This window comes from Tauraco erythrolophus, chromosome 6 (genome assembly GCF_009769465.1).
Source record: "Tauraco erythrolophus isolate bTauEry1 chromosome 6, bTauEry1.pri, whole genome shotgun sequence".
NCBI lineage: Eukaryota > Metazoa > Chordata > Aves > Musophagiformes > Musophagidae > Tauraco > Tauraco erythrolophus.
In genome coordinates, this window is record NC_141470.1 from 31018266 (window position 1) to 31036367 (window position 18102).

The window sequence follows — 18102 nt, forward strand, 5'->3', positions numbered from 1 at the left end:
TTACTGACCTGCCAAGCTCATGAGGCACATGTAGGAATGACAGGAGAAATTCTCCAGAGAAAAACCTCTGTGGAAGTGGAGCACCAGGTCAGGGCTGGGCAAATACCACACATTTTCAGAACGCTTTGCATGTAAGCTGTAACGTACCATGTACTGCAGTCCCCAAAAGATTTCTGTTACACACCTTTCAGTGAGGAGCAAGAGTCAGAAATCTCCATAACGATGTGGCTGCTCAGGACATGTATACTATACACCTCACTGAACTTCTGAGATGTGGCAGAGCTCTTTACAGGAAAGAGCTAAGAGTGACTGATCTGTAAAGATTTCAGCCCTGTATTCCATGTGTTTGTTATAGACACGGTATATAAACACCTGGGTATTAAAACTGGTATTAGGATATTTTCATACCTCTGAAATAGCCAACTTGTCTGTGCTTTGATAACTGACGGAAGTCTTAAAGATTTAGTCAACAGCCTACCTGGCATTGACTTGTAGCTGAATTCTTAGAAAACCAAACCCAAACAACAAAAAACCCTTTGAAATTATAAATATATATTCTTTGGCAGAAATTTGCTTTGATTGTGATTTCTTTGCTAGTATAATTTCTGTGTTTTGCATTCGTGTAGTGACTAGCACAAGAAGGGACTGATTGAGTAATTTTAGAACTGTATAATGTCAGTAAGAAAATCTGGTACTTACAAAAATCTGCCTGATGAGCATTTCTCAACTTTATGATTCTTACAGTGAGCAGGGAGTAAGGTGACATTTCTTCCTGCTGAAAAAAATAACAAAGGAGATGTGCTTTAAAGTTTGGGATGCGTATATTTATTGTAATGACAAGCAAACACTGAAAGGAACCCAGGTTCTGCAGAAGCCATGTCTTTCAGTTGGTACCACAACAAAAATACAATAGACAACAAAATGCACTTTCTCCATAAACTTTATGAGCCCCTAAAGTCTGCAGTCACCTAAGCATACAAACAGAAACTGTGGAAGGAGAGGATAAATAGGAAAGTGGGGACAGGAAGTAAATAAGCTGAGAAAGTTCAGTTAGCCCACTACATTAAATCATACACGTGGTCATCAGCATTCAATATGACAACACAAAATTCAGTGAATCACAAATCAGAAACACTCCAATTTTGGTTGAAAAAAAGAGAGCGAGATCTTTTTAGGTTTTATCACTTGTTTTTAAAAGAATCATTTTCGTTGTGGAGAGGTGTCTAAGGATTAATATTAACACCTCAGGGAATGTCCCAGGCAACCAGGGCAATACACAGCTTTGGACAAATATTCCTAGCTTGCTTTGTGGGAGCAGAAGTTTTCCTTACCAAATGTGGTTATCCAATTGATAAACATGGAGTAGTATAACAAAGTGCATGGTTTTGACTACAGCTCGTCTCAAAGATGGCTATCTCCAATTCCTTGTTGAAGATACCAGGCCTGATAACTGAGTCTGTAAAAGTTGTGCCAATCACAGATCCTTAAATGATTTTACATCTTCAGAGAACATGCCATCATGTCCATCAGCAGCAGCTAGAGCAACTACATTATCAACAGAAAGATGCAGAAAATGGGCAAAGTTTACTAAGGCTTCAGCACAGACAGCTGTCTGGATTCCCGGACTGTGGAAACAGTTGCGGAAAATACAGCTGAAGTCAAAATAACTGAAGTTTACAGAAAGGAGAGTTGCACCATAGTTGAACACAAGAGACTGAACGAGAAGGGTGAATCAGCACTAGAGGTGACTACCTATATCATAGTTCAGGAACAAAAGCAGAAGAAAAGGAAGAATTTCAGAAATTTCAGGCTATATTGAGTACTAAACTCCCAAGCTGATGTATGATTATAATAGGAACAGATCTCATTAGATAGTCGGAGTAACACAGTAAGACTGTAGTGAATGCCAGAGGACAAGGGTCTGTGCAGGAAAGAAAATACTCTTTTGAAGTCTGTCACATCCTGAAGGCTGTCTGCACGCAAAAACGTTATCAGCAGACTCTGAACTGGCTATTTCCCGTAAGAGGGGAAGATACAAATAGTATAAGATATATATTAAAAAATGACTTTGAGAGAGTCAGGTTATGGAATAATAATGGCTTTTTTAAGGACTTCTGAATAAAGCATTGATAAAACCAAAACGTTATAGCATTAAAATGAGGTAGATTTGGGAATAGAGAAGTGTTAATTTGAAGTTCTAATAGCAAGGGTCTGTCGAAGTTATAAAATGTTCAAACTAATTATGATGACACCCATGGATTTGCAGAAAGATACTCAGCCAAATAATATTGAAGGTACAGCAAGTACCAGGGTCAAGCAATAGTTGGTCACATCAGTGACGTGGAGGCCTGATGGTGGTCACTGATATTCAAGAAGAGCTCAAGGAGGAATTGTGATAATGGCAGAAGGCAAATAGATTAGTAATTCTTAGTAAAGTCACCACATGAAACAACAGCAAAAGGTGGCCTAAGTAAGAAGCTGTTGTGAAAGCTAATGACCAAAAGTTGGAAAAGATTATCTGGAGAAAATGGAGGAGTGCTGGTGGAAGATGATGAAATAACTAGGAGATGTTATCTGTTTTCTGAGAAACTTCAATTAAAATAACAGGGAGAAACTCTCGAGTGAAATAAGAGAAAGCATTCACAGTCATTGTTACTGCTGCTACTGTGACAAAAGTCAGAGACTTCTAAAAAGGTCAAAGTATAAGAAATTGGTGAGACAAGACAGTACATCAGCTGAAGTGTGTAAAGCTTTGGACCGCGGGGAATTCATCATGACAAAATTAAGCTTAACCTTCCCAATAATTCTTATGAGTATGAAAGACATAACGGTCATAAATGGAATTTGCAAAAAATTGCAGTAATTCTCAAGCTATAAGTTTTCCAATGAAACAGTAAGAATGAATTTTTGAGAAAATGCTGAGTAATTTAAAGGTATATTAAATAAAAGTTAACTAGTGCCTAAAATTACCATAAAGCTTTGTTCATGAGCTCAAGCTTATAACCAGGAACCATAATGTCAAAACGTTTCCAATAAGTTGACTAGTTAAAATGTTAATACTTTTTGTTGTGAGGTACAGAAGCAGCACACTCAAAACAACAAGAGGGCTATTAAGTACAGAACAGATGCCTTCTCTTTATGAGGCTACAAGGAGTAGAGATCTTGGCTTCTGGATGGGTGTATTCCAAAACTAAATAGGAAATTAATCACTGTTGCTTAAAGTCGTATGTAGGGCACAGGATATTTTATAGTGCTGCTTGTTCTAAACAGGAGAGGTAAGATCTCAGCATTATCAGAATCTGGACTGAGCCAGCCCCACACTAGTGTTTAAACCATTCTTTTTAGACCACTCCTTTTTCATCAGCAAGGAATAACTCTTGTGTCTTCTTACCTCAATCTGTTTTGTTCCTAAAGAACAAAGACTCATTGAGTTTGTTCATTTGATTCTATACCTTTCTCAAAAGTAGTACTCAAATTAGAGAAATATGTAAAAGCTTCAGCAGACATATTTCAGGAGATATGAAGTAAAGAATTAATGGAATTGCATTTAGTGTTGCTGCTCTCTTATTCTTCTTTAATGGCATCAGTCCTTCAGCTAGTGTTTTGGAACACGTGTTTTTAAAGATTGTCAGACATGTTAAGAAGCAGAATGACAGAAACAGAAACAAGCATGGGTTCTGCAAAGACACGTTTACACCAAGCACCGCTTGCGCGCTCATTCCTGAGTGCCATCGCAGCAGACTAGAGTAGAGGTTACACGAAGAACGCATCACAAGAACCTCATACTTTGCATGCAAATGAAAACAAATTGATAAGAGACTTAGAGTATGTAAGGGCTACATTAGGAATGAAAAAACAAACCAAAACAACAGAACAATCTCAGTGTTTCCATGAAGAACAGTAAGATACTACACAGATTAGATAGTGTCAAAGATTATGCAAGAGTTCAAGCACGTAATTTCATGTGCAATCAGGGTGAGAAAGTGGGTGGGGATATTTGGTGTCACAGGAAGATGGCTTGGTGCAAAGAGCAGGAGTTCATTTAAATTTGAAGAGCTTGCCAAGGGAACAATAGCATAGAATACCTCATCGGCCATAATGTAAAGATTAGAAATTTGATTGAATGAGAAGCAAGGATTATTTCTCAACTCCAGGAGGAGAGCTGTGAGTAGGGGTTGTGTAAGAGAAAAGCCAATGAGCCATGCATGGAAACTCTACGTACCAGGATAAAATCTCACTATATTGCCTGAGAAATCTTGAGTTCTATGAGACAGCAAGATACAGGCTATGTCAGCCAGAGCACACCCAGCATTCAGCCGCGGAACCAAGACTACAAGAGAGAGAATGGAAAAAGAGACTCAAGGAATTAACAACAGAGGAAGATCTAGCAACGTGAACCTGAGAGATGCATTCAGTAAGTGTGTTTGGTGGCAGAGAACATGAAGTCAGGCAAGTAATGGCTGAGCTTCCCTCAGCCTGAGCCTCACTGCCTGGGTCTATTCATTGAGTCAGCATGGTTTATTAGCAAAACTCTTTCTGGTATTAGCCTACTCTCAAGAACAATGATCACTTTAAATTTGAAGAAATAATGTAAATGCTAGTTTTATCTCCATATTGTCAACATTTTTACCAGTTAGAAAAGGGTTTTCACTGCACTCAGAACCAGTCTGTGCTCTGAACACCTCTCACTTTCTCTCGGTATAAAACTCAGATGGCCATATCACCTAAATCAAAGCCGTTCAGAAAAAAAGCTATCTGTTCTAGAAAACATTTTCATTCCCTCCTTAGGACATCAAAGGAGGAACAATATTCAGTGATCATCATCATAATTTGAGACACCAATGCCTTTGAAGAGAACTAGTGACTATTAAGCAAACTATGAACTATAAAGAAAATCTCTGAGACAAATTAAAGGGAGACTTATCCTCCTTAGAGAGGACAGTTAATGAAAAATTACTTCATATAATACTTTTCTGATGGTCAAATGTCAGACATGAAAACTGGTCCAGAAAATTCAAAGAGCAAAATAACATCTTATAACTGAAGCTCAAGACCCTGATGTCATCAACAGATATCATGCAACTAATTGCCTTTTCCCTCTAATCATCATTTCATTGCAATAATATATTGAACAATGCTAATTAACTAAAAAGCAAGTGTGTTGTTGCTGCTGATTATAATTTGTGTTACATTAAAAAAAAATTTAGTTCAGGGAGTTGGTAATGTAATCAACTATCCACGAATGACTAATTATCATAAACAGCCATTTTCAGCACAAAATTTGCATTTCATACTGAGCCAAGTGCAATTCCTGATACCTAGAATAAAGAAAGTATTACCAAAATTTAAGAATCCACAGTACACAGATGAGCAAATCCTCTTGCAGTCCCCTCTAACAAAGATAAATCTATATACCCTGAACCTCTAACTTTATCCCTGCAATGAGACAGTGATGGACAGACTGAGCAGCCTTCCTTAAAGGCTCATTGTTACCCCTGCAAAAGGTAACCTTGCATGACACACTTCAATCACAAATGCATTTTTTAAGAGGGAAGAGTGACAGGGCCCTTGGTAAAGTCATGGCTTTTTCTAGTTTTGTGGAAAACCATTAAGAAATGTGCATCACTTTCTGTGTATCACTTACACATAAATCAAAAACTGATTAAAATTCTCCTAGCTCTTCTGTGGTTTCTTTTGTGTCCAGCAGAATACTTTGGTGATCTTCCCCACTGTGTGTTAATACTACTAATCTTGAGCTGAGATTATGCTTCCTACTTTCTTGCTCTTTGCTTTACTGCATATAAGTTTTCAGCGCATTCACAGATGATGAGCCAACAACTATTTTTTTAAGATGATAATTTGCCAAGGAATATACCATTGGTTTTTGTCATTTTTTGAAATAACAAATTATTCTGTATAAGACAACGCACTAACAAATAATATCCAGTGATACATTTTCTAGATTTACTGTAGTTATGGGCTACTTTACTCACAACTGTTTATGATCTTCCTGTAGTATGTTCCATTTTTCCTATATTCATGTGTAAGGTGCTAGAAGGCAAACTGTCAACTCGTGACTGCCTGAAACAGCTAAAGAGATGCTCTCTTGATGCTTCTATCCATTTTAAAACATGAAGGATGTTTCATAAGGTTGTTATATTTTCCTGAAAATTCAGCAGTGGGGCATATTTGGTTTTGCACTGTAGGCTGGCAACACAGCCAAATTGCACATGCAGCCCCTGGGCATGTTTTTCTAAACCTAATCCAGTAACTATTCCATTCATCACACAGCTACATAAAGTCCTCGCAAACTGAAGCAAGTACTTGGGCAAATATTAGCATTAAGGAAAACATTGCACCTGTTTACTTGTTCTGGGACTTAAGATCTGCTATAAGCATGTTATCCTTTATAATGCCTCTCTGCTAATGATTACCCTTCTGTTGAAGACGGCAAGCTACGGCTTGCAAAAAGAAAGCAAATTATGGAAAGCTGCCCAGAAAACCCAGTACCAGTAAGAGGCTGAAATTGGCCAGCTTGCACAAGTCTGTGCCTTTAATGCTAGTTTTCTGCCAAGCTCTATTACAGAGAAGAGAAGACGTACTCAGAAGCCAGGAGACAAACAAAGAGTGTCTGGGAACGTCTTGGTTGTTAAACAGCTGTGGATAGCAGACAGAACTTTTGGAGGTGCATTTGATAAGGAGAAATTATGATAAGAACAACGAATTAAAGCTGTGGAAAGGGTCTCCTAGCCCCTATATGCAGGGTTTATGGCCACAGGATTTCTTTTATTTTACTTTACATACATTCAAAAACGTGCTGGATTCTAACAGTCTTTACGTACATATAACTACCCTAGTGGTAAAGAAAGTTTGGATGCTTTTAGCCATGGATATTCTAACTCAAACAAGAAGTTCAGTATAAATACAGTAAATCATTACAAAAATGCTACAGACATCAGGTCATTGCACTCCCCAATAGTTGCTTTTCCTGCTTTAGTACATTCCCTAGTTGAGCTTTAGCGCGCACACAGAGCAAATTATGAACACCTAAATGCCATGTCAGTTTTGGTTATGCTACTTTGCCATTTACATTGTTTCACAGTCGTTAAGAGTTTGTCACCCTTTTTGTACACTAACTTCCATCTGTAGGAACTGCCAGAACGCCACTAACAAGAGATCAGTTTGATCAATCAGTTTGATAAGGTTATGACATACATAAGCAAAATGATGTTTTCAGTTTTCCATAGATTTGGAAGTCCGAGTGCATAAAAAAGTAATTAAACATATAGGTTTCCTATGAGCTATGAACACTTGAATCACACACCATTTAAGATATCATCAAAAGTAAGTTAGTTTTTTTTTTGGAGCCACCCAGTTTTACTTTGAGGCAGCTTGACACACAGCATAGTCAGCTCCAAGCTAACTGAGTGGAGACAAAAATTGTCACTGATACAGCTGGTATGTGTTAGGTGCAAATACATTTCTGTTACAGGCCCTGCAAAGGTTGCTAGAGTTGTTCTTATTTTGTTGTGATGAGTTGCCCAGTGACCAAAGTGCACATTTGTTCTGGAAACTGGCATTGATGACCAAAACCCAAAGCATCGTCAACAACCATGCTCTGATTTCCCAACACTGTCAATGATCTCTATTCATGCTAAAACTCCATTAAAGTCAATAAAGATAGAATTAAAAGAAGGACAAAGTCAGTCCCATTTTAACAGTAAATTGAGAATGTTTTCCCTAAAGAATTTCTCCAAGAAATAAAAGCATGAAAATAACACATTTTGTGTAACTAAAAAAAGGAATAGAATAAAAAAATAATGAAATGCAGATGTTTCACTTAAACAAAATTTTCTTTCATGAAATATTCCTATTTCTAAATAAGTATGTGAATCTTTAATAGCCAAGTTTGGGGGAAAAAAAGATCCTACCCTTCTCAAAAAAATATTGGTTTAGTCCCACCTATTTTCTGTTTGCTGAAATTGGTACCTTAGCATCAGTGTCACTCGGGGCTATGTAATGCATCATCCATTTTCTTTCTTCATTATCCAAAGGGCTTGATTTGCTTCTTGAATGCTGTTGAGGGAGGGAGAAAAAAACAGATGAAAAAGAGAGCAAAGACCATTTTTTCTACTTATTTCAACACTGCAATGTGGAATGGGCAATTTGCACCTCTTCATTGTTTGTGGTGGATAAAAAAGATGTGCCAGGAAAGTGGCAGCTGTTTCTGTGCTATATAGAAAGATACTGATGCCAGGTCTTCATAGCTGCAAATAGCCACAGAAGGACAATCTTGTTTTCTTGGAGATTTATGTCCTACAGGTAAGAGAGGACTTGATCTGTTTATAGTCTGGGGACAAATCTGAATGAAATACTTAGAGACTGCTGCCAGGCTTCTTCTGTTTTCCACTTACCTGAGGGAAGGCAGAGGTTGATGCCATTGAGATCGCTGCTGCATTAAAAGCAGGTACTGCAAATGGCACCTGAGTATCAGGCTCCACAGTTGCCAGTGCCTGCTGAAACGAATTTACAGACTTGAAGAGTGTCAGAGTTGCTGAACAGGTGTTTTATTACCTTGAGTCAGAGCTCCACCCCTCCATGATTTCTGAAACAGGAAAATTTCCCAACCACATTACTTGTCCAAAGAGCACGTCTGCTATAAGGTGTGAATGGTTGTATCTGCAGGTCTTGTGACTGAGCAGAGCCTGCTGAGAGACCAAATTGTTCCCACCTGGGGGCTCATAGAAGTGTAATAGTAGCAATAACCTGATAGATGATCTGATAAAGATCATCTGTAAGAGGTACCCTTACAGCAATAATCTAAGAGTGATGATAATGATAGCCTAATAGACATATCTACCTACTATCTCCATGCAAAAACCCTGAATTCCACACATTATTGCCTCCATAATAAAAAACTAAAAAAGATGAGGATGATCATTAGAAGGAAAACATTTATAAGTGAAGATATATACGTTTGGTTTTATTGTAGTGTTGTACTACAAAAGAAATGAAAGAAAGGAGAAATTTGAGAAGCAACATTTCTGTGCTCCCTCAATAACAATGTGTCACTTTTCAGTTGAAAATACTTCACTTATTTCTGGGCTTTACATGTAATAGGTAGGCATCTTAAGTTTAAATGAGAATCAAACAGTTCACCTTGAAAAAACATGAAACATTTCAACAAACTAAAATAATTTCATGGTTTAGGAGATTTTAATTCTTCATTTTTATTTTACCTAGTTCAGAACTGTCATTTTCTGATTAAAAAACCATTCAGATTTCTAAGCAACTTTATTCAAATCACCAGCTGGCAGAACATTACTAGCAGATTATTGGGATTTAATGAACTGATCCTGTATATTTTATGATTATTTTTTTTTTTTTTAATCTAATGAGAATCTGCATGTGTTCAGCACACCTCTAGGAAGCTCAGTTTTCTAATCCATTGTGCATGCATTACTAGGCATACATACATTGTATTGAAAAGTCCTCCCAAATGATTAAAAGTAGTGCTTATGAAAGGACTTGAGATTAACAGGATGACAAAGCATGATGTTTCCCATTAGAGACCTGCAGAAGTATGAAATCACAGCCACTCTGTGGCAATGAGTGTTGTACAAGGACCTTGACTAACAGAAACTAGAAACAAACCAAATCACTTCCAGCAGTCTCATTACATACTTTTCTTATATGCACAGAGGAATCAATAAGAAAAGCTGGTGTTACAAAGAGAACAAGTTAAGACAGTTTGATCATCTTACCTGCAGTATTCTATCCTTGCAAAAGTTTGATTTCTTAGGTTTAATTTCATGCCTACATTTTCTGATTCTTCTTTTTTTAAATTAAATGAGCACATTTGTTTTAGCACATCGTGCAGGGCAAAAGTTTGCTGTGAACTTCCTTTCTCACCTTCATGGTATTGAAACTTTTTTGATGGAACAGGAACTGCCTAGTTGAAATCAGAATTAGATAAACTACAGCAATGAGTAAAGGACAGTATCAAGCCTGTCACATGCTTTGACCAATGCTTTGCTTAAAATGAGCACTTACACTTCTGTAAAAGAATTTTTAGAATGTGCCTTTTTTTCTGTAAAAACAATGACCAGCAATAGTTAAGAGAAAATTCACTGTGCACACAAAATTTTCTATTTCTTCCGCTACAGCCTATCTATATCCTTGATTGAAGTGCCTAGAAGAGGTGTGGTACCACAACAGAGGAATGAGAATGTTCGCTACAATTTCTTTTGCAATTGTGCCCCACAAAGGTTGTCAGCTCCAGGCCTTGTTTCTGCAATATATGGAAGCTAATGGATGTGAGGTTTTTGTATGAGAGCCGGTTTTCATTTACGTATGTCATATTGCACCTTTGGTTTCAAGACAAAAGGAAACGAGGAGGGGGAAGAAGCCTCCAGCATCCCTTAGGAAGTTGACTAAGAGCTGCTTGTTGCCTAACAACTAACTCTACTTTCCTGACTCAAGCCTTCCTGATATGAGATATCTGTTCTTCAAGCTCAAGTCAGAGGCAGCCAAAGGTATCTTTGACTCAAAGCTGGCACTGGTATTGAATTTCCTAAATTAGTTAAAAGTTCAGATTGGTTTTCACTGTGAAGCACTTGTTCCTTTTGAGGTAAACATGGCCTTTTCACAAGGCATGCTCTTAGGATAGCCTTGACCTCATCCAAATCAAGTCATCTAAAAGACTTCTAGTTGAAGCCGGTTTCACACGTGCCCTGTGTACTGCATGGAGGGAAAAGCAAGCTTGGCAACTGCAAGGAGTGACTAAGCCCCTCTATATTGATTGGATTCTTCTGGAGAAACCTAAATGTTCAGGCCATACTTGACACCTAACTTCTGAATGGCTGAAGGTAGGTGGGGTAAATCCCACCCTGAGTAATCAGTATATCCTTTTTAATCACTTGTTTCCAAAGTTACTGATGCTGAGGGAACCTGACATTGAGGAACTCGGTTGTGTTGTTAACATGTGATTCACCCTGTTGCAATGTGAAGCTGTAAAACACCCTTCAGCAAAAGCTCTATTAGCACATAAATGAAAAATTCTGTCATAGATTCATTCAAATAAGAAAGAAGAGGTTTGAGATAACCAGAGTGGCAGTGAATGCAAAACGCAATGATGAAACTAGCAGTACAAACTTCCTGCTATGCTTCAGTTCGAGATCACCTAAGGTCCCTGTGATCATCAATGGGACAGCTTGACTTGGGACTGCTATTCATAAAGCATAGATTGTGCAGTGGTAGCTCATGCCCAGGCATATTAAGGGAGAAATATGATGTTGGGTTTTCCGTGGAACCCCAGGCTGCCATCTATGAAAGTTCAGCAGGTGCTTCATAAGCATCTGAGACACGTTTGAGACAAATGGGGAATGTCAGATGGAAGGACAGAAAGGAGAGGACTGCTACAAGTATCTGAAGGTAATACTCTCCCGACTTGTGGGGCATAGCCCCAGATATCAAATGATACATTTAGTGCAGCTCAAGGAGCAGAAAAACTATGCAAGGCTACCCTTAGATACCAGCACTTATGCCAATTTTGGGGTCTGTCTGACAGCTGGTGAGCTAGTGGGGAGATGGAGATCACCTAAAGTTGCTCTGCCTTGAACTGGTTGTCATTTGAGGCTTTTTTGTGTAATATTTTTTTCTTTTTCCTGACTAGTCTAATGGTGTCTTAAGACTACAATCAACATGAACTAAAACTACCACCAACGACTGACCTAGGCCAATTTTAATATTAATGCTCAACAACATGAATTGGATTAGAGTTAATTATTCAAAGGTTTATTGAAGTGACAGCTAAGGACAAATAAAAGATCAGCTAGATTGTGTGGATTTTTTTGACCTTTCGCAGTCATTCTCGACAATAACTCTCTTCAGCCTCTTTCTCATCTTTCTCAGCTCCTCTGCAGCCTACAGACTCTCCTTTATGTCTCATCCGTATATCATGGGCTTTTTCATATCATGCCCTAGCGATGTCATTAGCCCTTTTTGCTTCAGCACATCTTTCCCTCAGATTTCCTAGACCACCTTTCTGAACATAAGAGAAAGGGAGGGTTGAGATTCCCTGAAAACCCTTCTGGTTTACTCCTGATTAATAGCTATACTAGAAACAGCCACCTTCTACTCCTCAGGAACACAGGAAGATGCAGCAAATGTGACTCATAGCAATATGATGCTTCAGACATATTAAAAGTAATACATGGTGGCCTATTTGAATAAAAGCAAAATTTTAAAGTTTATGTCAGAAATCGAGAGATCATAGCAGTTTCCGTGACAGCAATGCCAAATATCATTCATAAGAATCAGGCTTTAATATGGAAATGTCTGTGCAACTTTGCCTGATCCACGTTGTTGATGGTGGTGACCTGTATGCCTGTTATTTTAATAAGATAAGTACATTGATCATCATGAGAAAGCTGTATATATATTTATCTGTAATTCAAATATGAACACATTAGGACAGAAAAAGTGAAACAGCTTGAGAAAATTTGGACAATGAAGTTAGATCAGCAGAGAAAGGGGTGTTTCTGTCCATGAGGAGTAATACGTTGCTTTTAGGAGGGCTCTATATTCTCCTCTCCATGACGAATGTGAGGTATAGATATTTGTTGTTAGATAACATACTAACTTCACCCACTCAGAAAAAAACTTAAATTCAGAATATATTTCAGAAACAGTTCAAAAAGTACTTAATGTCCCTGTCAAACAGTGACAGTAGCTCAGATTTGCAAGGTTATTTGGTCTGGTTATTCTTACACAGAACATAACCTCTATTCTGGTAGATCTGAATTGCAGGAGATCTGTGCATGTGCATAAGTGCAACTTTGCTACTGATTCTGTCAATTCCTCAAAGCCTTCCCCTTGCTAAAAAGGATCCCTTTTACTTCCTCAATGTAGAGGCAAGCATGGTACCTTTCTAAATGCATAGCCTTTTCAGCTAGAGTGGCATAGCCTGAGTGTTTCAGCAGACATCAGGAGACTGCTTTTCTCAACATGGCAATGGTTCAGGTTTTGGTATGATGAAATTCCTAACTTTTCTGGCATTTTCTATGTTACAGAAGAGGATAGGACAGTGCACTGTGAGACCAGGGCTCACATCTGATGCAGTCCTGCAAGAGAATGAAGTCCCTCCCTCCTAATTAACCAAGAGGGACAGACACAGCCAAGAAATTCTGCCTGAAAAGATGCAGCTCCCTTCTCCTCCATGACCCAGGGTATGAGAGCCCCGGTGAGAAAACACGAGCTATGGGAAAAGGAGATCATTAGTGAGGGCATACTCAACCAAGGAAAGGCTGCCAGGCACTGTGAGCATTTCCCATCCTGCTTGCAGGCTGAAGAGGAAGAGGAAGCACAGGGTTAGGTGATGCACTCACTCAGCTAATCCTGCAGTGCTGGACTTCCTGGTGCCTCTTTCTTGCGTGAGAAAGGCCCAGCTGTTACAGAAGATCCTGCATCCAGAATCTCTCCACATGTGCAGAAGACAAGTTCCCATTGCCATGGGATTCTATAGAATTATAGAATCATAGAATTTCTAGGTTGGAAAAGACCTTAGAGATCATCCAGTCCAACCGTCCCTAATCCCCCATTAAACCATGTCCCTAAGCAGTACATCCACCCTTTTCTTAAACCCATCCAGGGATGGGGATGTTGACTTCAAGCCTTGTGACCCATTATACAATCTGAAGAGGTGTGCATGGAAGTGTATCTTGCCTTACATACAATGTGTTATCACAGAGAGGATGGAGCACCAGCCTTTCCAGGGCATCTGGTAGGTCTTGTAAGCAGTGCTTAAGGAACCCAGGCTCCGTTGGGAGTTGTACGGACACTCTACAAACCTGCATCTGTGCCATCTGAGATTGAGCTATCATCCGTGCTTCGTGCCAGCTGCCCATGGGGTGTGGTCTCAGTGATGCCACATGTGTGACTCCACACAGCTGCTAATGAAACAAAGCCATTTCTCAGGGAGTCCCAAAAGGCTTCACATTTGGGAGAATCTGGAGTTGGTAGGCAAAAGAGTCCAGCCATCATTCCACATGCTCCTGCTGAACAAAATACAAACCTGTGCAGGAATCTAGTGTGGCCACTTACTCACAAAAGGGCTAATCACAAAGATTAAACTACGTTAACAGCTCCACATGGAAAGACTTTAAAGAAACAATTGCAAAACATTTTAAGGAAGTGTTTAAGAAATGCGTAAGGAAAGAAACATTCTCCAAGAGATCGAGATAGGCAACGATATAAGTGCATCCTATTACATGCTAAATTAAATCACCATTGCAACACCATACTGTGCTAAAACTCACAGACATCAAAGACAAACATGACTCTTAGGTCAGGTCAAGAAAATACAGATTAAAGAAAGACAAATTTGTAGTGGCAAACATTGCTGAATATCCATTATAATAAGTGTAAGGGAGCTACACGTTACTAAGGCATGTGGAAACCTGTCTAAACAGCTATTGCATGCAGCTCTCACATGGTTTTGATATTTTGACCCTATGTGATGTAATGACTAAAACCTACTCAATTAGGTCACATTGCACAGATACAACATGAAAGGAAAATTAATTATTCCTTATATTTTCACAAGTCCAAGACAACAATAAAGTCAGACTAGCTGTTGGTAAAAAAACTTGTGTGATTGACAAAGAGGAACCTGTATTACTCGACACTGCAGCTTCATGCTAAAAACTGGTAGGAAAGGGCAGAGTGGGCTAAAAGATGTCTCTGGTAGCATAAGCTTCTGTTCCTGCTGCAGTTGAGGAAATCTCAGCGATATGATATGAGCTATCCCAATTTCAGAATTTTGGCTGAAAGCCTGACCTCTTTCAATGATGATAAGAAGGCAGCAGCTGGATATGAAAAAGAAATGCACAGTACAAGGGGAAACTGGAAATACTAAACTTCCAAAGTAAATAATAACTTACAGAATATAGAAAAAACATTTCCAAGGGCCACAATAGGAAGCATATATATACATACGTATATATGCAAATATAAAGGAAATGTGTATGAGGAGAAAGCAAAATCCTATCCAAGGTCTATAGTCTATAGCCTATCTCTATCTTCATAGAGATAGCAAAATAATTACTAATGATGCAGCTAAAGCAGGAGTGCTAATAAAACACTTTCTATATTGGGAAAGAATAAACTTTACACATTTTATTGATGAATATTATGAACTGCTTTGCAACACATAGCAACATATAATAAGACAAAATAGAGATAATTCTTACCAATTATTTCCAAAAACGTAGTCTAGGAAGATTCTTGGATCTCTATGATTCAGTTATTTTAATTCTTGGCATACTGCAGCACTGTAAAAGATTGAAAGAAAGTGAATAATGTGCTAATTTTCAAAAGCAGCAAGACGGATGTGGTAAGGTGCCAGTAGAATGGTTACTCTGGTTGCCATTGCAATAGTGGGCACAATATCTGATTAACTGAAAATTGATTATCATATATTACCACTCTTGGTTCTCTTGCTATTCTTCAAAACGTGGCCTGGCAGTCACACATACCAAATGCTTCATCATCCCTGAGGTAGTTAACAGCAATGCCTATTCTGAGTCAAGAGTTAGTTTCAAGTCACATGCATTCTTCTCATTTATGTTTCATATGTTTTATATAGCATATGTTAATGTATGCATGTTCATATTATATACAAGTCTCAGCATACAAAGCAATTATACACTGAAAGCTGCACTCCTGCACAAGGGAGTGTTTTCCCTGAGAAAGATTGATGATGTATAATTAGCTAGCTTTGGGACAGTCATTAACTAGTACAATTTACTGTCTGGACAGCAGATGGTTCCACCCAGTCAAATTCCATATGTGTATGTGTGTGTATGTATAAAAACATCTGAGGAGATTTGGAGTAAAAATGATGTCTGAAACCCTTTCCATGAAGGCAGAAATAAGAGATCTACTTGACTTACATAAGAACTGAATGTCTAGCCGTATGGTTTGGTAAAGAGCTTAAGAACTATATAGCTGGGAAATAAAAGGACAGGAGAGAGCTGATCTTAATAAAGATAGATATAATAGTGCATTTCTTTTCTTTCTTTTTTTTAAAAAAAATCTATTTCCATTAGGCTTTGTGAAAGTCTTACTTATATTTAGATTATGCACAGAAATTCTTCTTTAATTTCCTTATCTTAGGTATGTACTAGAGGTGATGCCAATATATATTGCCAGAACTGAAGTGTGCTGCTCCTATGAACACATTGATCTTGCAAACCAGGCTACTAGAGTTGTCTTTCGGTGACCAGAGCGCAATAGAGGATGTAAAGGATGTCAAAGCAATTACAGGGTGTTCCACCAGTAAGGTGCATGGGACAGTAAAATGCTGATGCCGTGATGTGACTGCATCGAAAATAAATCTTTCTGGTGCTAGCATTAGCCAGCGGTTCCCTGTAAGGTGATGAGCAGTTTTGGTAAGACCTGAGCAACCTTTTGGAAGCCAATCAGTATAAAACAGTGTGTTTAATAAGAAAAGACTGATTTTGCTCTATCCTGTGACTGCAGGTTTTTACTTACAGTCTATCGTACAAAGATCGTAAGATTTTGTTATGCAAAGATTAAAAAAAAGGATACATTACTAAGGTTAAGAATTTTTTTGCCAGCTGATTTCAGAATTCGTCCTCAGTGAGGAACATCACTGAAAAAAGTTTTCTTCTGAGGAATTTTTAAGAGTTTACTGGTCTCAAACTCTATTCCACAATTTGATGAGTGATTTGAAAATAAGCATGACGGCTTGGCTGGCCAAATTTGCAGTAGAACAAAGATTGATGGAGTGCTGAGTAATACCGAGGACAGGACAATCATATAGAACACTCTGACCTGCTTGATAAACTGGCCTGATTAACCACAGTTAATTCTAACACAATGAAGTATGAAGTTATGATTTAAGGAATGACAAATATATGTTACAATTTACTCCCCCTTACAAAAGGGAAGACTGTAGTGTGGAAAACAGCAACTCACCAGCTTATGGAAGACAAGCAACTCAGCAGAAGTCTCTAATGGCGACGAGGACAACTGGATTCTGCATACAGAAACTGGAAAGTCGTATATATGTAAGAATATAAGAATACGAAGGCAATGTTCATCTTCGTGTATAGCAGTTTTGGAGTCTGCATTTTATAAAAGCACAAAGAAGAGTTGAAGGGAGTGCAAGAAGAGAGCTACAGCTGGATCTAGCAAATAAAGATTTTTTTACAATGAGAAACTGAAGGGCAGAATCTACTAGTTTGATGAAAAGAAGATTGTGACGTAACATTGGTATATATTATAAAATCGACCCTAATGAAGAAACAATGGTGATGTGATGGCTTTTAAGTTAATAGGAAAAGAATTAATGAGAACTAATATCTGGGCTCTGGCCAAACTAAATGAGACTGGAAACAAAGTGCATACTTATTGCTGGAAAATTATCATCCACTAGAACATACTTCTATGAAACCTGACTTCACCATTCCTGATATCTTTAAAAGAAGAGGGGTCATTTTTCTTCAAGATAGGCTTTGATCAGTCACAGGAGATCAGGATTAACATTTAAGTAGCTGCATGGCAGGTAACAGGCCTGACATCTAACAAGTCAAACAAGATGATCTGGTGGTACTTCTGGCTTTTATAAGCCTGTAGGAAGAAAAAAGATGGATAATCTAGTACAAATACAAAACTGTATTCATTGTCTTACTTTGTTCTTCCGAAGCCTAATAGGAGCTAATCAGAGTTTAACGATTCAAGAGCTCTGTACAGTGTTATAAAATGGGCTGATTAAAGAAAGTGCAAAATGGTAGGCCCATTTAGCAAGCAACAATGGGAAATCCATGCCCCAGAAAATTGCCCCTCAACAGTTTGGCTAAAGGCTTGTCATTATGTACCTGCAAAAAAAGATTGAAAGGCAAAGGATCCAAACAAACTAACTATCCCTCCAGGCTTAGCTTTAACCTCTAGAGCTTTGCAGTCCTTCCTCACCTCTCCTGAGGCCAACCAGTCCTATTTGCTGTAGCCTACTGCTGCTCCTTGGCAATCCTCCTGTTTTGGTTTCACACATGAAAGGTGTAAAAAGCCTTCTCCAGG